The following is a 25,130-nucleotide window of genomic DNA, read 5'->3' as shown; positions in this document are numbered from 1 at the left end:
CTTAAATAGTGTCTATGCCTTCTGAAGGCCATCTACACAGAGGCAATTTTCTCCTATTTTATTTCTTCTGTATTACAGAATGGTATAATATAGAATGCCTGTCTCTAAACTATCAATTCTAAAAGCTAGCAATTCTCTTGTCCAAGTACACATATAAATGCATTAAAATGCAGCATATCAAATGGTATAGCAGTAAAATTTCAAAAAGCAACATAGCCTTTTATAATTTCCCCCCAAATTGGTAAATCAGTAATGCATACTTAGCATGTGTTAAGAATGGTATTTTTCTGTAAAAATACATATGCTTATATTCATAGCTGGTAGTTTTAGCTCTTTCATTGGGCTTTCCGACCTTTTTTCAGAAGACCTAAAAATGTGTGAAATGAGGGGAGAGCATTGATAGCTAAGACCGATTTCATTTGGCTCTCGTTGCTCTACATTGATTTTACCACTTATATCAGTATAATTATACCTGTATACTTGAATGGATATGAACCCATATATTGTGTGCAGTGTTATAATCATGTCAGTTCCTGGATATTAGAGAGATAAGGTGGGTGAGATAATATATTTTCTTGGACCAATGTCTACTGGTGAGAAAGCTTGTACAGGTTGAACCTCTCTAATCCAGTACCCTCAGGACCTGACCAGTGCTGAGCCAGAGAATTTGCTGAACCATGGGAGGTCAGTATTGTCTAGCAGCATTACCAAGATTTCCACTGCTGACTGGGATCTTAGAAGACATTGAGGGGTAAATTATAACTAAATAACAGCACAGAATAATAAGAGCCGGGACTGATGGCTGTAAACAAAACTTTATGGTATTGTTGGAAACTGGGCCACACCCATGATAAGTGGACATCTGGATAACTAAAATCATGCTGGACTACGGATATTGCTGACCCAGAGTGCTAGACTAGAGATGGTCTAGTATCTTATACCTACAGAAATTAGTCCAACAACAAATATACCTCACCCACCTTATCTTGTTAATAAACCCATATGAACATTTAGTCCAGTATAAAAATGACTTTTTTTCGTTTAGTTTTAATCCCTTTTCAAGCAACATGAGCTAAATCAAAGAAAGGCCCTTTTATACTGGCATAACAGTATCCACACTGGGGATTATATTGATGTAAGTATATTGGTTTAAATTCACATTTTAGCTCAGACCAATATAACTTTGCCCTAATGCTAGACTTGATGATGTACATGCCAATAGCAAAAGAGATACAGTAGACTTCCGATAATCCAGAACCTTTGGGAATCTAGGTGGTGCCAGATTATCAAATATGCCGGACTAGCAGGAGGTATAAGATGATTTTTTATATATATATATATTACACACAGTATATACAGTATATAAAGTGTTTTTAACCCTTTTTATTGTAGCACAAGCACTGTCCAGCGTCACACCATGTCAGTGGCAGACTGGCTCAGTCCCATCTGGTTTCACTCGGTTCAGCTACTGCCGCTGCCTTGTGACTCGTTTTTTGCCAAAGCTCACTCACTAGGCTCTTGCCATTTTGATGCCGGACGATTGGGAGTGCCGTACAATTGAATGCCGGACTGTTGGAGTTTTACTGTACTTAAAAAGTGCTGCCAATGATGTTTGTGCCATTGGGAGGCAATGTTGAAAAAGTTTAAGGGCAAAAGTCTCTCCTCTATATTTACTCCCATTTTACTGAGAAGAATTTAACCTCAAATGTTTAACCCAAAAGACCAGTTTTATTGTTTTAGTGTCTTTTTTGTGAGCCTTTTAGATAGAAACAGTTTTCAGTTTCTCTTCCTACTGAAACAAAGTAAAAAAATGAAGTTCATGTTAAAAAGAACTCTTTGATATAAAAAAACCATAATACATGCCCAAAATAAAAAAATTATAGGACCAAAAGAGTGCCATCTAGCTGCACAACAAAGTAAACACAGCAATTAGAGACAAAACATTCTTTAAAAAATAGAAATAAACCTGTAATGAGAAAAACAAAAAGAAGCATAAACTCTGACAAATCAAGTAGGCAGGCCAAAAAAGAATTTGAAGAACAATTAGCAAAAGTGTCAAACTAACAAAAAATATTTTAAAAAATATGTAAGAAGCCAAAAGTTGCCAAACAATCACAGGGGCCAGTAGACAATGGTAGAAGGCTGTTGTGGAGGAGCTAAGAGAATTTTTTTCCATTGGTCTTCACTGCAGAGGATAAGAAAGAGAGACTCCCACACCTCTGATGACAGGGGATAATTCACTTGATAAGTGCCCTATTCTGTTCATTCTCTCTGAAGCACCTGGCACTGACCATTGTTGGAAGACAGAACATGTGGCTAGATGGACCTAGATTTGGCAAAGTATGGCCATTCTGATATGTTTCCTTGAACACATGCAGGAAGGTTATCTTAATCACATCACATATTTCTTGTGTATTTAGTTTTCTCACTTTACTTGTCTACTTCTGTTCTATTCTGAACAGATCAGAAGGAACTGCAGGTAAGAGTCCTTGGAACACAAGTGAAAACAATCACTATCAAAAGTAAATTGTAGTTTGTTTTGGAAAAGATATGACACAAAAGTAGGGATTTCTTATTTTAGTTTAAAGAAAACTATTCTATTTGTATTCACTTTGAACATGAACAGTGCCATTTTCAACTTAAATATTCTTGTTTGGTCTAATCATGGTATCACAAGAATTATCAATATTCATTATTTTACAGCACTGAAAAGCTTGTTCTCCACCACACAAAACTCCATATTGGAAGACATTGGGGCAGTTTCCCTTCTGTGCCCAGCTTTCTGGCAGCAGCGGGAGGACAGAAGCTTAGGAGACTCCCCTTTTCTTTGCCCCAGACAAGGCCCCAGTGCAAGTTAGAAAGGCCTGGGCACAGGTGGTAGGGATAAGAGGCAGGAGAAGGCAATGTTTTCCCAAACTATCTGGCTGGCCCCACCACCACTCTGCCCTTAGACCCTCCCATTCAGTGCAGCTCCTCCAGGCTCCTGGGATTGTGGGCTTCAGCCCTGAGCTGCCAGCCTTCCCTGTGCTCTGGAGGGGTTGGGCTACAGATTGTCCATGCTTGGGGAGTGGGTGCTGGGTAGGACTGTGGGCAGCAGGCCACCTAGGCTAAGAAGAGGGAACTGCCCCATGAGTAATGGTGGGGCTTCAGGCAGAAGGGGCAGGCTGAGGGCTTGCCTCCCTGGCTCTAGGTTCACACACTGCCCATGGGCTGGGTGCTGCTCTAAAGCTTTAGCTATATTGGGGGTTTAACCCCAAATGTAGCTGCTCTGGTGAGAATGCACATATTCTTCCAAATCAAGGATAAGTTGAAATAAAGGCAGTGAGAGCGCCCATCAGTATGAGGCAAATCCAGACCTGTGACCCCAGGAAAGTAAATGCAAAAGCTTGTCTCCTACACCAACACCATGTGGTACAATAAAATATAGTACATCACCTAAGTTCCCTGTAAGCCGCATGGCCGTGCAACTACACAGCTATTTATTGATCCCCCTCAGAGCTCCCATGGAGTCAGGAAGCTCAGCTGATTAGCTGGTAGAGGGGCTGTCTGCGCAGCTTCAAACAGAGTTGCCTGCTTCAGATGGAGGAGCTCCAAGAGCAGGGAGGAAAGGAGGGGAGATGAGGAGGGAAGGAGGGAATAAGTGGCTGGGGACAGAGTTGTAGAATAGGGGCATTTGGAGAGAGGAGAAGGGAGGGTGGGAAGGAGTAATTGGCTGGGAAGAATCAGAGGTGAGGGGAATTTGAAGAGTGCCATCTGCACTAGGAGAGGAGGTAGAGGCAGAAAGCCAGCACTCTCCTCAAGTCTCCTGGGCTGGGAAGTGGGGGCAAGCTGACTGCATAGAGTATGTGGGGGAAAGGGGTGGGTGGGTGAGTGCTGGCATTGGGGTGAGGTGAAGGCAGGAGGAAGTTTGTGCAGTGTGTCCTGTCCTAACTAGACTGCCTGCAAGTCTGAGGAGCAGGATTTTATCCCAGCTTCTAGCTGGGCTGGGAGGAGCAGATTGGGGTAAGTGAGGGGAAGAGGGAGGAGGTGCTGGCATCTGTGCAGTGAGGCAGAGGGAGGGTTTGTTTGGGGTGTCCCTGACTCACTTGCTGCAGTCCTCTCTGTCTGTCTAGGTTGGGGGGAAAGCAGGCTGCATGGGGTGGGTGTGTGCCAGGACATTTGCATGAGAAAGAAAAAGATTCTTTTAACATATTTTGGAGTGTTGCAGATATCTAAAACTGTGATCTTAATGATTTTTCTAAATCCCATGTTACATTTTACCATGTTTCAATTAGTATAGCATTAAGGCCAGCTCTTTGCTATGTGGTAGAGTTCTGGCTCTTATGAGTCAGAAGAAGTAAGTACTAGGTGTGATGCTAGCTGTTTTGTAGGATGAAACCTTATTTGCAAGCTCTGTGAAACATGCATCTGTCTATAAACACTGAAGCCAGGTGTTAATTTGCTCTGGGGTTTCTACTCTTTGAGTTGGTGACACACACAAGGTGAAAGTTTCAAACCAGGAGAACTTTTATTTGTTTTTACAGGTCTCTGTTCTTGTATAGCATGGATCCTAAACATTCCCTAGAGAAACTGTATGAGCTTGAGTGAATGCCTTTTACTCTCCTTTCCAGTGTCAATAAATATTGTATTAGTATTTGCAAGGAGAGCATGACTACTTCTAGTTGGCTCATAGTGATAGAAATGTAGCCGTGTTAGTCTGGGGTAGTTGAAGCAAAATGCAGGACAGTTGGCTCATAGATTTGTTTAGCATCTTAAAGCTGAGCTATATGAGGATAATATGCATTTTTGTGTGTTTACTAGTTTCAGTTGTTAGTATGGATGATGATGCATGTACTCCAAGAGTAGTGTTAATTTACTTTTTACTTAATTTCCTATTAAATATTGTAAGCATTGTTCCTTGTTAACTATCTCTTCTTTAATATATTTTCTTCCACACCTGTGGATTATTATATGGTTTTTGTTTGTATTGGTGATGCCTAACCACACACTACCTCACTATTGGTATTGCACATGAGAAATTTTAATCTGCCCAAAAAGGAATTTCAACCTGCCCAAAGATAGAAAATGTTAGCGGGAATGCTAACTCACCCACCATGTCTTTCTAAAATGCAGCAGCAGTTTCCCAGCCTTGAGGGTAGATGTGTGTAAAACAAAATGTTCAATAGTTCATGTTATATAATACAAACTATTTAAAATCTCAAAGAAAAGCAGAGTGGGTCAGATTCTGCAGTCTAGTACAGCAGTATCACACTTGCTTCACTGTACAAAGTCGCCAATCATTGGGAAATTCTTCCTATATAAAGAAATCCACCTGTGATGTGAAGACCAGTATAAGGGCATGTTCTGGGGAAAGGGAATACAGCTGGTATATTTCCAAACTCCACCAATGACAAGCTCTGAGAACAACCTTCAGGGACAATTGGAAAGGTGCAATTTAAAGAGACTTTCAAGCTACTCAGAATGATGAGACTGTCCTTGATGCTAAGCAACCTGAGGATCAAATTGTCACAGAGGTGGCCTACAATCATCTTGATCCCTGCACTCTTATTTCACACTGAGAGCATCTCAGCAATAGTGGAGAGCATCTGTCAGTCTTGACATTTGTTGCAAAACAGTAAGCAATGTTTTTTAAACCCCAAGAAAATTTCTGTTAAAATAGCCATTCAATTCACTGCAATAAGAAAGCTATTCTCTAATTCAAAAACCACAAAATAAGAAACTACATTTTTTTGTGAAAGCAACAGAAAAACTAAATAATCAAAAGAAAGGAACACATTTATTAGTAGATGAAAAGAAGTTATAATGGAGAGCTGATACATTAATACATTGGTTGTGTGCAAATCATATTTAGGAAAATGCAGCCCTTCTTCACATAGAAGCAGCACCACAACAATATATACTTTAGGGTTATTTCAGTTTTTTTGTTTAAATCTGTCTATATCCCAGTGAGACCTCTGCCTGAAATACAGCTCCAAGGGAAACAGCACGTAATCAATCCCTTTGAAACAACTCCAGTCATGGTAAATCCATGTAAGTGCTGATTCCAATTAGGTTAATGAAGCTGCAAGGGGACTACCTTTTTTGTAGTTCTAGAGAAGCTCTCTAACAATGTTGCAACATCATTCATATGACGACATGGGTGCTGCATTCAAACTCCCATAAGATAGTGGTATTTGATATTTTCCCAGCCTGGAACCTAGCATGTTATTTAAAAAGGTTAAGATGGCCAGCCTATAATTTGGAGCAGATTCTCCATCCTGGTTTGCTCACTTTGCACTGCTGCAGTGGAGTAAAGAGAATGGAAAATTCCCCCGGGTTTCCTGTTGGAGAGCCTTCTCCCTAATGTGGAGAAGACTCCAGTAAGTGCAGAACGAACAAAAATACACTATGCCGCAGAAGAAGGGGAAAGTTGAACTTGGTTTATAATAAGTAAAAGTTATAAATATATGTACAATGTGTCTACAAATATATATATATATATTTTTACCAAAAGCTTTCATATAGCACATTACTTGACTTCTTATACTGTACACTGCAGGTCAAGGTCCACATATTCATAGTCACCTATACATTGCCAAGTCACAGTGGGTACCTGATTTTTCCTAATGTTAGAATTACATAAATATAAAATCATAGTAATAACACAAATGATCTTTACTCTGAGCAGTGACTAAAGTAAGACCAGATGTGCATAATTAGCAGACACTTCCATAAGTTAAAGAAATTATTCTTGGAGAAGACTGGAGACAGAAACCACTCCTTTTTGCGGAGGGAAAGAGCGTTTTATATTTCCCAAGACAAGAAGTATCTGCAAACGCCACCATCAATATATAATTCTTCAAGGCTTTGTCTACACTGCAAGTTTTTGTGGTAGAAAATATGCTAATGAGGGTCTCATTAGCATGAGTCACGACTTCATTAGCATATTTTCTGCCAATTCTTTTTGCGCAAGGGGTTTTGTGCAAAAAGAAGCAGTGTAGCTGCTTCTGTTTTGCGCAAAAGGGGGGTTTTTTTGCACAAAATGGAAGCGGCTACACTGCTTCTTTTTGCACAAAGCCCCTTGCGCAAAAAGAATTGGCAGAAAATATGCTAATGATGTTGTGACTCATGCTAATGAGTCTCTCATTAGCATATTTTCTGCCACAAAAACTTGCAGGGTAGACAAAGGCCAAGATAATTCCTTTATAGTTGCTGAGGAGCACATTGAGGATCCTGTCCAGCAGAGGGAAGTAATTAGAGCTCAAAAACTGTCAGGCTGATGCAGTGCTGGACAGCAAGGAAGCCAGAATAGAGATTGTAAGATCATGAATGACTGAGACAGAAAGCTAAAAGATGTGATCAGGTTATTTTCTGATTTTCCCTTCTTACTTATAAGTTTGTATCTGTTTAGTTGAATCCTTATTAAGTTAAGGCTGGACATTCTTTCACACATTTTATACTTTGATATTATTTTTCCTCAGTGTGTGTTTCTAATAAAGTGTGCTTTAATAAGATTCAGACACTCTTACAGGATGAAATCCTGATCCCATTGAAGTCATTGGGAGTTTTTCCACTGACTTCAATGAGCCAAGGATTTCACCCAAATTGATTTGTAAAGGAAGTTCATGCACTTTGTTCCACAAGAGGAAAAGTAACCTTCAGCCTCCAGAGAAAGGAATGAGATTAACTCTGCTCAGAATTCTAGATCAGTGGACATGATTGAAAAGGCTTATCCAATCACATGCAAACAGTATCAGAGCTATGGTTGGCACAATGTACCGGGAATGCCTATCAATCACAGAAAAGAACTGACTTTAAAAGTTCCAAAATAACAAAATATGCAAATTTGATTCCTTATACCATATTTACATACAACTATTATCCAAAAAGGATTTCTGCCAGAAAGGAAACAGTTACCCTGGAGTAGGGGAGGAGAATATGCAGATTGGGTGAAATTCGCCTTTGGGTGAAATTCGCCTTTGAACAGTCTTAAATAGTGTCTATGCCTTCTGAAGGCCATCTACACAGAGGCAATTTTCTCCTATTTTATTTCTTCTGTATTACAGAATGGTATAATATAGAATGCCTGTCTCTAAACTATCAATTCTAAAAGCTAGCAATTCTCTTGTCCAAGTACACATATAAATGCATTAAAATGCAGCATATCAAATGGTATAGCAGTAAAATTTCAAAAAGCAACATAGCCTTTTATAATTTCCCCCCAAATTGGTAAATCAGTAATGCATACTTAGCATGTGTTAAGAATGGTATTTTTCTGTAAAAATACATATGCTTATATTCATAGCTGGTAGTTTTAGCTCTTTCATTGGGCTTTCCGACCTTTTTTCAGAAGACCTAAAAATGTGTGAAATGAGGGGAGAGCATTGATAGCTAAGACCGATTTCATTTGGCTCTCGTTGCTCTACATTGATTTTACCACTTATATCAGTATAATTATACCTGTATACTTGAATGGATATGAACCCATATATTGTGTGCAGTGTTATAATCATGTCAGTTCCTGGATATTAGAGAGATAAGGTGGGTGAGATAATATATTTTCTTGGACCAATGTCTACTGGTGAGAAAGCTTGTACAGGTTGAACCTCTCTAATCCAGTACCCTCAGGACCTGACCAGTGCTGAGCCAGAGAATTTGCTGAACCATGGGAGGTCAGTATTGTCTAGCAGCATTACCAAGATTTCCACTGCTGACTGGGATCTTAGAAGACATTGAGGGGTAAATTATAACTAAATAACAGCACAGAATAATAAGAGCCGGGACTGATGGCTGTAAACAAAACTTTATGGTATTGTTGGAAACTGGGCCACACCCATGATAAGTGGACATCTGGATAACTAAAATCATGCTGGACTACGGATATTGCTGACCCAGAGTGCTAGACTAGAGATGGTCTAGTATCTTATACCTACAGAAATTAGTCCAACAACAAATATACCTCACCCACCTTATCTTGTTAATAAACCCATATGAACATTTAGTCCAGTATAAAAATGACTTTTTTTCGTTTAGTTTTAATCCCTTTTCAAGCAACATGAGCTAAATCAAAGAAAGGCCCTTTTATACTGGCATAACAGTATCCACACTGGGGATTATATTGATGTAAGTATATTGGTTTAAATTCACATTTTAGCTCAGACCAATATAACTTTGCCCTAATGCTAGACTTGATGATGTACATGCCAATAGCAAAAGAGATACAGTAGACTTCCGATAATCCAGAACCTTTGGGAATCTAGGTGGTGCCAGATTATCAAATATGCCGGACTAGCAGGAGGTATAAGATGATTTTTTATATATATATATATTACACACAGTATATACAGTATATAAAGTGTTTTTAACCCTTTTTATTGTAGCACAAGCACTGTCCAGCGTCACACCATGTCAGTGGCAGACTGGCTCAGTCCCATCTGGTTTCACTCGGTTCAGCTACTGCCGCTGCCTTGTGACTCGTTTTTTGCCAAAGCTCACTCACTAGGCTCTTGCCATTTTGATGCCGGACGATTGGGAGTGCCGTACAATTGAATGCCGGACTGTTGGAGTTTTACTGTACTTAAAAAGTGCTGCCAATGATGTTTGTGCCATTGGGAGGCAATGTTGAAAAAGTTTAAGGGCAAAAGTCTCTCCTCTATATTTACTCCCATTTTACTGAGAAGAATTTAACCTCAAATGTTTAACCCAAAAGACCAGTTTTATTGTTTTAGTGTCTTTTTTGTGAGCCTTTTAGATAGAAACAGTTTTCAGTTTCTCTTCCTACTGAAACAAAGTAAAAAAATGAAGTTCATGTTAAAAAGAACTCTTTGATATAAAAAAACCATAATACATGCCCAAAATAAAAAAATTATAGGACCAAAAGAGTGCCATCTAGCTGCACAACAAAGTAAACACAGCAATTAGAGACAAAACATTCTTTAAAAAATAGAAATAAACCTGTAATGAGAAAAACAAAAAGAAGCATAAACTCTGACAAATCAAGTAGGCAGGCCAAAAAAGAATTTGAAGAACAATTAGCAAAAGTGTCAAACTAACAAAAAATATTTTAAAAAATATGTAAGAAGCCAAAAGTTGCCAAACAATCACAGGGGCCAGTAGACAATGGTAGAAGGCTGTTGTGGAGGAGCTAAGAGAATTTTTTTCCATTGGTCTTCACTGCAGAGGATAAGAAAGAGAGACTCCCACACCTCTGATGACAGGGGATAATTCACTTGATAAGTGCCCTATTCTGTTCATTCTCTCTGAAGCACCTGGCACTGACCATTGTTGGAAGACAGAACATGTGGCTAGATGGACCTAGATTTGGCAAAGTATGGCCATTCTGATATGTTTCCTTGAACACATGCAGGAAGGTTATCTTAATCACATCACATATTTCTTGTGTATTTAGTTTTCTCACTTTACTTGTCTACTTCTGTTCTATTCTGAACAGATCAGAAGGAACTGCAGGTAAGAGTCCTTGGAACACAAGTGAAAACAATCACTATCAAAAGTAAATTGTAGTTTGTTTTGGAAAAGATATGACACAAAAGTAGGGATTTCTTATTTTAGTTTAAAGAAAACTATTCTATTTGTATTCACTTTGAACATGAACAGTGCCATTTTCAACTTAAATATTCTTGTTTGGTCTAATCATGGTATCACAAGAATTATCAATATTCATTATTTTACAGCACTGAAAAGCTTGTTCTCCACCACACAAAACTCCATATTGGAAGACATTGGGGCAGTTTCCCTTCTGTGCCCAGCTTTCTGGCAGCAGCGGGAGGACAGAAGCTTAGGAGACTCCCCTTTTCTTTGCCCCAGACAAGGCCCCAGTGCAAGTTAGAAAGGCCTGGGCACAGGTGGTAGGGATAAGAGGCAGGAGAAGGCAATGTTTTCCCAAACTATCTGGCTGGCCCCACCACCACTCTGCCCTTAGACCCTCCCATTCAGTGCAGCTCCTCCAGGCTCCTGGGATTGTGGGCTTCAGCCCTGAGCTGCCAGCCTTCCCTGTGCTCTGGAGGGGTTGGGCTACAGATTGTCCATGCTTGGGGAGTGGGTGCTGGGTAGGACTGTGGGCAGCAGGCCACCTAGGCTAAGAAGAGGGAACTGCCCCATGAGTAATGGTGGGGCTTCAGGCAGAAGGGGCAGGCTGAGGGCTTGCCTCCCTGGCTCTAGGTTCACACACTGCCCATGGGCTGGGTGCTGCTCTAAAGCTTTAGCTATATTGGGGGTTTAACCCCAAATGTAGCTGCTCTGGTGAGAATGCACATATTCTTCCAAATCAAGGATAAGTTGAAATAAAGGCAGTGAGAGCGCCCATCAGTATGAGGCAAATCCAGACCTGTGACCCCAGGAAAGTAAATGCAAAAGCTTGTCTCCTACACCAACACCATGTGGTACAATAAAATATAGTACATCACCTAAGTTCCCTGTAAGCCGCATGGCCGTGCAACTACACAGCTATTTATTGATCCCCCTCAGAGCTCCCATGGAGTCAGGAAGCTCAGCTGATTAGCTGGTAGAGGGGCTGTCTGCGCAGCTTCAAACAGAGTTGCCTGCTTCAGATGGAGGAGCTCCAAGAGCAGGGAGGAAAGGAGGGGAGATGAGGAGGGAAGGAGGGAATAAGTGGCTGGGGACAGAGTTGTAGAATAGGGGCATTTGGAGAGAGGAGAAGGGAGGGTGGGAAGGAGTAATTGGCTGGGAAGAATCAGAGGTGAGGGGAATTTGAAGAGTGCCATCTGCACTAGGAGAGGAGGTAGAGGCAGAAAGCCAGCACTCTCCTCAAGTCTCCTGGGCTGGGAAGTGGGGGCAAGCTGACTGCATAGAGTATGTGGGGGAAAGGGGTGGGTGGGTGAGTGCTGGCATTGGGGTGAGGTGAAGGCAGGAGGAAGTTTGTGCAGTGTGTCCTGTCCTAACTAGACTGCCTGCAAGTCTGAGGAGCAGGATTTTATCCCAGCTTCTAGCTGGGCTGGGAGGAGCAGATTGGGGTAAGTGAGGGGAAGAGGGAGGAGGTGCTGGCATCTGTGCAGTGAGGCAGAGGGAGGGTTTGTTTGGGGTGTCCCTGACTCACTTGCTGCAGTCCTCTCTGTCTGTCTAGGTTGGGGGGAAAGCAGGCTGCATGGGGTGGGTGTGTGCCAGGACATTTGCATGAGAAAGAAAAAGATTCTTTTAACATATTTTGGAGTGTTGCAGATATCTAAAACTGTGATCTTAATGATTTTTCTAAATCCCATGTTACATTTTACCATGTTTCAATTAGTATAGCATTAAGGCCAGCTCTTTGCTATGTGGTAGAGTTCTGGCTCTTATGAGTCAGAAGAAGTAAGTACTAGGTGTGATGCTAGCTGTTTTGTAGGATGAAACCTTATTTGCAAGCTCTGTGAAACATGCATCTGTCTATAAACACTGAAGCCAGGTGTTAATTTGCTCTGGGGTTTCTACTCTTTGAGTTGGTGACACACACAAGGTGAAAGTTTCAAACCAGGAGAACTTTTATTTGTTTTTACAGGTCTCTGTTCTTGTATAGCATGGATCCTAAACATTCCCTAGAGAAACTGTATGAGCTTGAGTGAATGCCTTTTACTCTCCTTTCCAGTGTCAATAAATATTGTATTAGTATTTGCAAGGAGAGCATGACTATTTCTAGTTGGCTCATAGTGATAGAAATGTAGCCGTGTTAGTCTGGGGTAGTTGAAGCAAAATGCAGGACAGTTGGCTCATAGATTTGTTTAGCATCTTAAAGCTGAGCTATATGAGGATAATATGCATTTTTGTGTGTTTACTAGTTTCAGTTGTTAGTATGGATGATGATGCATGTACTCCAAGAGTAGTGTTAATTTACTTTTTACTTAATTTCCTATTAAATATTGTAAGCATTGTTCCTTGTTAACTATCTCTTCTTTAATATATTTTCTTCCACACCTGTGGATTATTATATGGTTTTTGTTTGTATTGGTGATGCCTAACCACACACTACCTCACTATTGGTATTGCACATGAGAAATTTTAATCTGCCCAAAAAGGAATTTCAACCTGCCCAAAGATAGAAAATGTTAGCGGGAATGCTAACTCACCCACCATGTCTTTCTAAAATGCAGCAGCAGTTTCCCAGCCTTGAGGGTAGATGTGTGTAAAACAAAATGTTCAATAGTTCATGTTATATAATACAAACTATTTAAAATCTCAAAGAAAAGCAGAGTGGGTCAGATTCTGCAGTCTAGTACAGCAGTATCACACTTGCTTCACTGTACAAAGTCGCCAATCATTGGGAAATTCTTCCTATATAAAGAAATCCACCTGTGATGTGAAGACCAGTATAAGGGCATGTTCTGGGGAAAGGGAATACAGCTGGTATATTTCCAAACTCCACCAATGACAAGCTCTGAGAACAACCTTCAGGGACAATTGGAAAGGTGCAATTTAAAGAGACTTTCAAGCTACTCAGAATGATGAGACTGTCCTTGATGCTAAGCAACCTGAGGATCAAATTGTCACAGAGGTGGCCTACAATCATCTTGATCCCTGCACTCTTATTTCACACTGAGAGCATCTCAGCAATAGTGGAGAGCATCTGTCAGTCTTGACATTTGTTGCAAAACAGTAAGCAATGTTTTTTAAACCCCAAGAAAATTTCTGTTAAAATAGCCATTCAATTCACTGCAATAAGAAAGCTATTCTCTAATTCAAAAACCACAAAATAAGAAACTACATTTTTTTGTGAAAGCAACAGAAAAACTAAATAATCAAAAGAAAGGAACACATTTATTAGTAGATGAAAAGAAGTTATAATGGAGAGCTGATACATTAATACATTGGTTGTGTGCAAATCATATTTAGGAAAATGCAGCCCTTCTTCACATAGAAGCAGCACCACAACAATATATACTTTAGGGTTATTTCAGTTTTTTTGTTTAAATCTGTCTATATCCCAGTGAGACCTCTGCCTGAAATACAGCTCCAAGGGAAACAGCACGTAATCAATCCCTTTGAAACAACTCCAGTCATGGTAAATCCATGTAAGTGCTGATTCCAATTAGGTTAATGAAGCTGCAAGGGGACTACCTTTTTTGTAGTTCTAGAGAAGCTCTCTAACAATGTTGCAACATCATTCATATGACGACATGGGTGCTGCATTCAAACTCCCATAAGATAGTGGTATTTGATATTTTCCCAGCCTGGAACCTAGCATGTTATTTAAAAAGGTTAAGATGGCCAGCCTATAATTTGGAGCAGATTCTCCATCCTGGTTTGCTCACTTTGCACTGCTGCAGTGGAGTAAAGAGAATGGAAAATTCCCCCGGGTTTCCTGTTGGAGAGCCTTCTCCCTAATGTGGAGAAGACTCCAGTAAGTGCAGAACGAAGATATCCAGCTCCCACACCTTCCTGCCCACAGATCTTGGTGTAGCAGGTGTGTCCAAAGTGGGAAAAGGGAGTTGCTACAGTGTTTTGGACTACTGCTATCTCTAATTGGCATATTGGGGGTGGATCAATCGCCATCTTATAAAATTAAAGCAGTTCCCAGGCAATGATCCTGCTAAGCTTTTACATCCATGTGCAGAATAAATTGTATATGCATTCATGCACATGCAAATGTGCACCACTAGTAGAAGTCAAACCTAGCTCTGGGAGCTCTGATAATCAGTTGGGCAGCATTTGAATCTCTCCTGAGTGGCTGCACAAGCACACCATATACAGCAGTGGTTCTCAAAATGTGGTCCGTAGAGGACCCTCTTGCTGGTGGGCTGGGGGCTCAGAGCTTGACCCTCTTGCAGTGGGGAGCCTGCACTGGTAGTCCACTCCCGCCCTCCGCACGGCTTCCCACTGTGGAATGAGGGGAAGCCTTGAACTTCACAGGGAAAGGAAGCGGTTCTACGTGCTGCTACTCCCACTCCTGGAAGATTGATCATGCAGGGAACCGCTCACCTGGAGGCTTTTCTCACTTCTTCCATTGGCTGGAATCCCGGCCAATAGGAGCAGAGCCTGGGATTAGTGTGGGGCACAGAGCCAGGTAAACACCTCCACATCCCCTTCACACACACCTCTTCCACCCAGACCTTGCACCCCCACAGCCCACTTCTGCATACACTACCTCCCACCAGACCTCCCACCCTCATCCTGCTCCTGACCCCAACCTCTGGACAAACCCCCACCCCCAGCCCACTCCTGCATCCTCCCTCTCACCCAGACCTTCTACCTACAGCCTGCTCCTGCTCTCTACCTCCCACCCAGACCTTGCACTCACAGACCCATTTTGTCATCATGGGTGATTGGCTGGTGATCCGCAGAAAGGTTTGCATTGAGTAGGATGACATTGAGGAGACAAGAAATTGGAGAACCACTGGCTTAGACAAATGTTCTGTGGGTTTGTCGACAAAGCACATTGAGCCTGGGCTCTGTCTCAGGTTAGAATCCAAATTCCCCTGTCATCCACATGCAAATTGTCTTACTCAAGTCAGTCCTAAAATTCTACGTGGTGGGAGTCAAAGCCTGAGTACCACTGTGACTCGGTTCCAAGCCCTTTCATTTTGTAGCGTGAATGCAGCTGAAACCACAGACCCAGTCAGAAGGTCTATGTAATGCAATATGAACGCGTCAGCAGTGTCTCAGTAGCACACCACGGACATGGAAGTATGACCATCCCCTGGCACTAAGCTAACAGTCCTATAACATATTGCATGTCTGGAGAATTATGCTTGAGGAGTTTTTCATTAAATCCTATCAAGACTGTTACTGTTCCAAACTGATTATACAGTATTTTGAAAGCCCCTTCATCAGTTCTTCAGATACAATCATCACAGTCTCATGGAAATCTCATGACTGCTTTGAAGTCTCCATTGTATAAATGCTTCGGCTTGTACATAAGAACATAAGAACGGCCATACTGGGTCAGACCAGAGGTCCATCTAGCCCAGTAGCCTGTCTGCCGATAGTGGCCAGCACCAGGTGCCCCAGAGAGGGTAGACTGAAGACAATGATCAAGCGATTTGTCTTCTGCCATCCTTCTCCAGCCTCTGACAAACAGAGGCCAGGGACACCATTTCTATTCCCTGGCTAATAGCCTTTTATGGATCTAACCTCCATGAAATTATCTAGCTTCTCTTTAAACTCTGTTACAGTCCTAGCCCTCACAGCCTCCTCTGGCAAGGAGTTCCACAAGTTGACTACACGCTGTGTGAAGAAGAACTTTCTTTTATTAGTTTAAAACCTCCTACCCATTAATTTCATTTGGTGTCCTCTAGTAGTTCTTTTATGGGAACTAATAAATAACTTTTCTTTATTCGCCCTCTCCACACCACTCATGATTTTATATACCTCTATCATATCCCCCCTCAGTCTCCTCTTTTCTAAACTGAAAAGTCCCAGTCGCTTTAACCTCTCTTCATATGGGACCCATTCCAAACCCCTAATCATTTTAGTTGCCCTTTTCTGAACCCTTTCCAAGGCCAAAATATCTTTTTTGAGGTGAGGAGACCACATCTGTACACAGTATTCAAGATGTGGGCGTACCATAGTTTTATACAGGGGCAGTAAGATATTCTGTGTCTTATCCCTTTCTTAACAATTCCTAGCATCCTATTTGCCTTTTTGACCACCACTACACACTGTGTGGAAGTTTTCAGAGAACTATCCATAATAACTCCAAGATCTCTTTCCTGATTTGTCGTAGCCAAATTAGCCCCCATCATACTGTACGTATAGTTGGGGTTATTTTTCCCAATGTGCATTACTTTATACTTGTCCACATTAAATTTCGTTTGCCGTTTTTATTGCCCAATCACTCAGTTTGGTGAGATCTTTTCAGAGTCCCTCACAGTCTGCTTCTGTCTTGACTATCCTAAACAGTTTGGTATCATCCGCAAACTTTACTACCTCACTGCTTACCCCTTTCTCCAGATCATTTATGAATAAGTTGAACAGGATTGGTCTCAGGACTGACCCTTGGGGGACACCACTAGTTACCCCTCTCCATTCTGAAAATTTACCATTTATTCCTACTCTTTGTTTCCTGTCTTTTAACCAGTTCTCAATCCAAGAAAGGACCTTCCCTCTTATCCCATGGTAATGTAATTTACACAAGAGCCTTTGGTAAGGGACCTTGTCAAAGGCTCTCTGAAAATCTAAGTATACTATATCTACTGGATCCCCCTTGTCTGCATGTTTGTTAACCCCTTCAAAGAACTAATAGATTAGTAAGACATGATTTCCCTTTACAGAAACCATGCTGACTTTTGTCCAACAAATTATGTTCTTCTACATGCCTCACAATTCTTTAGGCTCTTTGTAGAGCTTCATAATTACAGCAAATGCTTTTTTAAAAGAAGATCAATACAAACCTATGAAATATTTAGTAATTTGTTTACTATTTACAAAATAATAATCTGTTTATATGGAGGGTGTTTCCCATTATACCAGCTAGTTTTAGAAAGTGATTCTTGCCAATCAAACAGTGTTTGTGAAATACTACAGATATTACTATCAATGTTGCTGTTAATGGGTGGCAGTTCATCTTCTAGTTAGGGGATTGGAATCTAGCATTCCTACCTTCTGTTCTCAGCTCTGTCACTGATTCACTTTGAATTTGGGGGAAACACTTACACTCTTTATACCTCAATTTCCTCACCTTTAAAACTAGGTGGTTAATGCTTCCTTATTTCACACAAGTGCTATGACATTTAATATTTGCAAAGCACTTTGGGCTTCTCACCTGAATGGGTGCTTGTAGCGGGTGGCTCTTGTCACCACGTCGCCTGTTAGGTCACTGCCCTCCGGCAGTGACAACCGTAGCCTCTAAGCTTTCCCCTTCCGGGGGATTGATGGGTTTGTGATAGGCTGGTAGGCCCTCAGGGGCGGCTCCTCAGCCCCCAGCGCAGCAGGAGACACGCCTGCCTCCCTGCGTTACTGCGCCTTAGTTTAATAAGTGAGTCTCTCCCGGCCTTCCTTCAGGTCCGGGCCATAGTCAGTCAATTACTGCACAGGTCAGGGCCTGGCACCCAGTCTAGTCTGGCCCCTTTAAGGGGTCCCACCTGACACACGGTTGGTCTCAGATGTACCGTAGGTAAATCCACACCCTCAAGCAGGGCGGGTCCAAACACAGTCCCTTAGGCCAGGCCCTCCAGCCGGGCAGCCCAACCAACCCTACCTTCGTAGGAGCTCCTAATTCAGGAGCGGGCCCGGTAGGGCATCGGCAGCCGCGGTGGGGGGGGGGAGAGGGGCGCAGGCCCACCCACCTCACTGCGCCCCGGCCCAGGGGCCCTGAATGCAGCCGGGCAGCTGTGACTGGCTCAGCAGGGCTCCGGCCCGTAACTTGCTGGCTGCGGGCGGCTCCCCGCCCGGGTACCCCCTGGGCCGCTTTTCGTCCCCCCCCCCTTCCCCGGTACCTGTAGTCCAGGCAGGTCTGTCAGGGAGTCGAGGTCGGTGTTGTCCCGTTAGGGTCCGGGCGGCCCAATCCAGGGGTCGGAGCTCTGTAGCGTCCCGCGGGCTCGTCCGGCCCCGACGTTCCAGTACCCAGCGGGGGTCCAGCTGGTCTAGTGGTTTGGGCCAGTCCTCTGGGTCCTCGGGTTGTTCTACTGGCTGGCGTGGCAAGGCCTCAGTAATCCCGGCAGGGAAGCCTTGGCGGGCCTCCAGGGAGGAGGCTGAGAACGGCCTAGCCCAGGTCTTAGCCTCCCGGGGCAGGAGCTCTGGACCGGCCTCCGGCTCCCTCGGAGGCTGGGCCCTGACTGAGCTCCCAGGTAGCCTTCTTATAGTCCTAGTCCCGCCCTTTGACTTCCGGTCAGGTGAGGGGGCGGGGCTAGGCTGGGCCCAAAATGGCTCCCAGAGGGGTTCCTCCACCTCCGGCTCAGTGGGTGGCCATTCCACCCCCCTACAGTGCTATATAAACATAAAGTATTAATACGTAGCAATGAAGTTTCCATTTGATGTGGATGTTGGTGATCCTAGAAACAGCGCTAGTTTTCAGCAGGGTGGGCAAGCAAAGTGGTCATGTAGGCATCAACTTTCAGGGGGCACTACACAAGAATGCCTGCTAATCAGATTTGAGAGTTTATTTGCTTGTTTGTGTGTTCAAGGCCATTCCAGGGTAGCACTGAAAATGTTTGCCAGCCTGGCCAGCAAAATGCCCAGCATCAGCTTTGTCTAGAAAAAACTTTCCTGAGGACTTGACTTCCCTGTCACGGAGATTGATGCTGTGGTAGCCAATCTTCCAGCATCTGATTTAGCAGGACTTGTAAAGACCCACTAAATCAAACACTGATGGTGTCCCCATCAACCCTGGTACTCCTTGGAGTTGCGAGGAGTAAGGGAAGTTGACAGGAACATTTCTCCCATCAACTTCTCACTGCAGGACCGCCACAGAAAATCGATGTAAAGTACATCAACTCAAGAGGCTTTTGCACAAAAAGGAGCCATCTACATGGCTCCTTTTTGCGCAAAACCCCCCTCTTGCACAAGAGCAGTTCTTCCTCATTTTTTCCGCAAAAGCCTCTTGCATAATTAATGAGGCTCCGTTTTTGTGCAAATGAGGCACTGTGATATTCCACGCTTAGCCTCATTTGCATATGTTTTTCCGCAAGAGAGGGGCAATGTAGACATAGTCTGTGTGTGGTAGGCCTATGTTGACTACTGGCATATAGCCAAAAACACTAATCAAATCTTCTCTTCTCTGCACACAACGGTCAGGAATGTTAATGGAACTTATGCAGATGCATTAAGAGGTATAAGCTTAGAACATTTTATATATATGCATAGGCATGCATGCATGCACAAATATCCTCTGCTCCTTCACTTTATAACAACAGAATGACAAGGACATTTGACTTTCAGGAGCTAGGCCATGACTCAGAAGTTTCAAAACCTCTTAAGGGCCTAAGTGGCCAGATAGATACCCAGTAATGGATAATTAGGAGAAGTTTTCTTCTACTTCAGGCAGTTAGATGTTGGCTCATTCCCCAAAGTATGAGAGTAGAAATATATCCATTATATTTTCTATCCTATCAAATGTAATTATGGATGTCCTCGTTATCCATATAATTTATATATTTTTTAATCTTAACAACATTCGGGCCTAAGTGATAACGTGTGTCAATATGTTCCACGTGGCAATAATGCACAGTGTTAAAAACAGTGTACTCAGCACATACTAGGATGAAACGATTATTATACAGTACAAAGTAATCCTCCTTGGTACTGCTTGGTTCTTTGCTACATTTTCAGGTCTTCAAATAATTCTTTTAAGGATGAGATTAAGTGATAATTTGTTGATGGTCAGTCATAATTAAAGTTACAGGACATAGTTTCAATAAGTATATGAGCTCAGGTTTATGTAGCCCCAATACAGCAAAGCCCATCAAAGCGTATGTTAAAGCAGTGTCTCCAACTTTTTTTAAACACAAGATGATTTTTTTTAATTTAAGTGCAATATAAGATCTACCTCAACCAAATACCCTTGCCCCGCTTCCTTCCTGCCCCTTCTTTGAGGCTCGGCCTCTGCTCCACCCCTTCTCCAAACCTCACCCTGCTCACTCTATCCCCTTTTCTCCTCCATCCTCATTCACTTTCACCAGGCTGGGGTAGGGTTTTGGGTGCAGGCTCTGGTCTTGAGGAGTGAGGGAAGTCGGAGGAAGAGTGCTCTATTTTGAAATAAGCACTGTGTAGATGCTCCCAATTTTGAAATAAGATACGCAATTAACATAGCTCAATTTTCATAGCTTATTTCGAGTTAAGCCCTGCTGTGTAGACGCACCCCTAGTTTCCTGGCCAAACCAGTCAGGATCACTTGTCAGAGGCGCCAAGGTCTACTGGTTGGTGTTAAACTAAAGCCTCCATTTAGTCAGGCACTTAAGCACATACCCAAGGCATTTAAGCGTAATGTTGCCAATTCACACAATATTTGGTTTTTTACTTATTGCCACAGCTTCTGAAGACAAATGATTCTATGGCAATCTCAGCTTTTTTTTTTTTTTACACACACACACACACACACACACACACACACACACACACACACCCCCCAAAAGTAAATTTCTAGTCCTCATGTTTGAAGAGAAAAGTTTGAATATGTGAACCCTAAAGGCTCAAAAACCAGAAGGCAAAGAAATAGAATTGAAACCATTTTAAATTTAATGGTCATTAAGCCAGTCTCCTGGATTTTTAATGTTTGGGGTTGGTCGTTCTGTTGAAATCAAAGGGACTGTGCACAGGTTTCAAGGCTGGCCTTGCTTGAGTTAAAATTAAGCCTAATTAAAGGCTAATGCAGCTCCCATTACAAAATTTCCATTAACTTAAATGCATGATATTTTAGTGTACACTAATCTTTATAATTCAAATAGCCTTCAAAATGGCTAAGCACACTCCAAATATCCTTGCCCCTGAAGAGCACACATCCTAAGAGATCCAGCAACAAGCTAATTACCTTAGTCTGTGGCTTCAGGAACTTTGTGTAACTTCCTCTTCCCTATTGTCTCACCTCTAAGGAATTTTCCAAATAAATCCCTGGCATTAAGAACATCACCATCCAGTTGGAGAGAGCACTGCAAAACAGGTCTGGGTGCTCATACAGCTCATCTGTCATAAAGGTCCTATTCAGTTGTCAATCTGCCTTCCCACTCCTTTGTTTCTCTCATACACCTGTTACAGTTTGTTTTTTGAACTGTCAATTCTTTGAGGCAGGGACTGTCATTCTTATATGTCTATAGCACATAGTACAATGAAGTCCCAGCCCAGTTTAGGCTTCTAGTTGCTACTGTACTGGAAGCTATTAAATAAATGTTAAATAAAATGTAATAATGATAATAGCAGCTATCATGTTGGTGAACACCTAAAACTCCGGTCATCTGAAGAAGTGGGCTGCGCCCACGAAAAGCTCATGATACCATCTGCATGTTTTGTTAGTCTATAAATTGCTATCAGACCATTTGTTGTTTAAGTTTAACCTAAAAATTAAATTGTGTATCTTTAGAAGTGTAAAATGCATGAGTCTCATTTGGAGACAGAGTGTCTGGCTTTCACACTGAAAGCCACATCATTTTGCACACACAGAAAAAGTTGCCCATGATTTCCAGTTAAGTTTACATGTAATGCCCATGGTGGTGTTTGTTCTTCAGTGTCAGGCAGAGGAAAAGTACATAAAGTTCCTGTAACTTGCTTCAAAACTTTAGAAATAAGTGCTGGTGCTCTGAATGCCCTATTGTCTGAAAACAATCACTTCAACCTGTTGAAGCAGGTGCCACTGCATTCAAAGAGGAGGGAGAGAGAAAAGAAGGGAAAAGGTGTTTTGAAGGATATGGAGAGATTCCAACCAAAGTTTACATTAATTATGTTTAGCTACTAAAGTGATCCATATGAACCTCATACAAAGCACAAAAGGCTCTATATCAATTACTTCTGAGACAAATCTAAATAAAATATTGTAAATGAACTTGGTAGTCATTAAGCATGGATTCTGTTATTGGCAGCAGCATGGGAAAAGCTAGAAATAATTAAACAAGTGGTTGTTCAAATATGAATTCGTTTTCTGCTCCAGAATGTTGTTGCAATTCCTAATTTCATACTTTTATGATAAAAGTAGGAGTTTCTAGAAATCTACTTACAGCGATCAGCATTATTCAGTTTGAACAGCTGTTTTCATGCATCCTGTTTTACTGTTCAGACTTTTATATTTCTTATTTAGTTACAAAATGTTCACCAATTCTCATAAAGCTGTCAAATAAGGATCAGTTTGTTACCAAATTTTAGGAAAGTTGCAGTGCTAATACTGGGCTAAGCACATTGTCAAGGCTTAACAAAAAACAAATATTGTACATTTCTGCATCCTGCTCTCTGGTCTTAGTGAGATGAACTGTAATACTAACATTGCACAAAGACTATCCTTTGATTTAAAGCCAGATTTTAAAAAGTATTTAGTCATCTAAAATGGCAGCTAGGTGTCCAGTGGGATTTTCAAAAGCCTCTAACTCTCATGTAGGCACCTTTGAAAATCATCGAATTTCGTATTATACTGTTGATGTGATCTAATGCATCAGAATGAACTTTTCATTTTTTCTGTGACCAAAATACTCTGAGGATGTAAAGGTGTGGTGTCTAATTTAAATAATTATAACGGATTAATATGTGCTGCTCACCTTAATATGTACTCTTCCCCCACGCTGGGTAACACCCATGATTGTTAAGGATGAATTACCTGTTTGCATTGTAAGGATAGTGAATTCGAATGTGTATATTTTCCTAAAATCTATTACTACTAGGCAAGATCTTGAGCTACCTCAATGGGAAGTCCTGCTCAGAAACTGATGTCACAATCTAGCTTCCAATGAAGTACTACACACCCAAAATTCCCATTAAGTCAGTGGAAGTAGGCACCTCTCTGGCATGTCTATATTGCAAAGGACCCACTGGAACTTGGGTTCCAACTCCATCACTTTGTCGAAGAGACACAGTTCAGGCCTGGATTCCCAGATTCTTCTTCTGAAAGTCCACTAACACTATCCCAAAATCCTATCAGACAGTGTTTCTTGTCCTTTCTATCTCCATAACTAAACAATCAACTCCAGGAAATGGCGGTAACCTTCCTGGTGCAAGTACAGCTACTCCACATTTAACTCTTCCATTTTATTCTGACCACTGATATGCAAAGGGGAAGCCATCTCCTGTGTTAACTACAGCCACTGACAAGCCAAAATCCTTTGCCATATGTGCTGCTATTTGGACATCGGACCATGGTCAGATTCTGATAAATCTCTGGTGTGAGGCAAGTAAAATATTCGACTTCAGTAAGAGTACCAGAAATTACCTTGTATTCCCAGAAACAGTGAACAAGTCGGTAGCATTGGGGATTCAATGGATTAGTGACCAGTGCAGGGAATGGGCGATGCAGCTCAAGAGCAATTATTGGTAAGATAGAGATGAGAACTGCACATCTGTGAATTCCCTGCTATCCTGCATCTTTTATGAGGACCTTGAGTGCTAGATACTGTGCTGAGCACCGAGTCACCAGCTGTTCAGAACAGCCTGATCAATCAGAATGCTTCTGACCTAAATCTAATATAACACTGGAAAGGAGCAAACAGCTGCCAAATCAGGCTAACCAAGTAACAATGGTGTTCATGCAGTACTTGAGGAGTTTTTCCATTGGAGCAGCTACAAAATGTCCTGGGGAACTGTTTGCTGACCACCACCACCCCACCTGGAAAGCCAATCCACTGTGGAATTAGCTGGGGAAACAGAGTAAGAGGCAGAAGTAGCTTTAGAGTCTGGTAAGTTTCTGGCTCCACCTCTGTTGTTATCAATGTGCAAATAGGAGTGATTTCTGGTTTACAATCCATCAGTAATTCAATTTTATTACATACTGTGGATAGCCGCATGTACCCACTAACGGTGGAATGTACACCAATGCCTTGATATCTTCCCTGTAGCCCAATACCACATGGAATTCAAAATGGAACCAGGAAGTACAAATGGTTAAACCAACATCTACAATGAAATTTTTACAAGATAATCGCACATTCTTATAAAAATTTGTACACAAGTTGCAAACTAAAGAAGAAGAAACAAGCACAAAGGTTGCAGGGTATCAATTTACCACTCTTCACAGCTCCAGAGAATTTCAGCTGTGATAGACCTTCAGAATGGATAGACTGGAAGCAACATTTTTGCAACAAACTCTATAAAAAAAACTGGAGATAATCAGGTATCATCTTTAATTTATGCTATGGGAAAGTTGGCAGAGAATATCTTTAAATCCCTTACTTTTACTGAAAAGACTCACAAAGATGACTGTGAAAGGATTCTGGCTATGTAAAATGCATAGACTTTATACCTCAGAAGAATATTGTTTATGAAAAAGCATATTTTCACCAGACAATTCAGGAACCAAGAGAAAACAGTGAATCTTTTAAAAAGAGCTTTACATGCATTGTCTAAAAACCGTGGGGTTTTTTTTACAACAAGCCATAAAAATATAAAAAATAGGATGATTATTCGGTCAACAGGCAAACTCTCAAAGCAATTATAGTTAAAGTAAAACTTAAATCCACCCACGGTTATACAGATGGCAAAGTACTCTGAACTAGTCAAACAGCAGAACAAGAGTCAGAACAACTTGAAAAACCAGACACCAATATTAAAACTTATTGCTGTAAAAGCCCTGAGACTACTAG

Source organism: Pelodiscus sinensis, chromosome 2 (genome assembly GCF_049634645.1).
Source record: "Pelodiscus sinensis isolate JC-2024 chromosome 2, ASM4963464v1, whole genome shotgun sequence".
Taxonomy (NCBI): domain Eukaryota; kingdom Metazoa; phylum Chordata; order Testudines; family Trionychidae; genus Pelodiscus; species Pelodiscus sinensis.
This window is presented reverse-complemented; position numbering follows the sequence as displayed.